The sequence below is a fragment of the Pterocles gutturalis genome, unplaced genomic scaffold (genome assembly GCF_000699245.1).
Source record: "Pterocles gutturalis isolate BGI_N339 unplaced genomic scaffold, ASM69924v1 scaffold8914, whole genome shotgun sequence".
Classification (NCBI taxonomy): Eukaryota; Metazoa; Chordata; class Aves; order Pterocliformes; family Pteroclidae; genus Pterocles; species Pterocles gutturalis.
Window position 1 is genome coordinate 1 of NW_010135664.1, and position 320 is coordinate 320.

The window sequence follows — 320 nt, forward strand, 5'->3', positions numbered from 1 at the left end:
GGCACCGCGGGTTCCGCCCGGGCGCATGCACCGATCCCGGGGAGGAGGCGGCGGCAGGGTCCGGGCCCCCGCGAGGGGACATCACGGTCCCTGGCTCTGCGGGGAACGGCGACATCATAAAACCCTTCCCCTCGGGAGACTCATCAGCCGCAGCTGCCCATCCCTGGCCTCGCTGGAGCTGAGCCATGTCCCTCCCCGCATCCCCGCTGTGCTGGGGCCTCTGGGGGCCTGTGGGGACCCCCCCCTTCACCCACCATCACCAGCAGAGGATGAGGGCAATGAGAGCACTCAGGGCTCCCCCCGCGCCGCTGGGGTTCAGG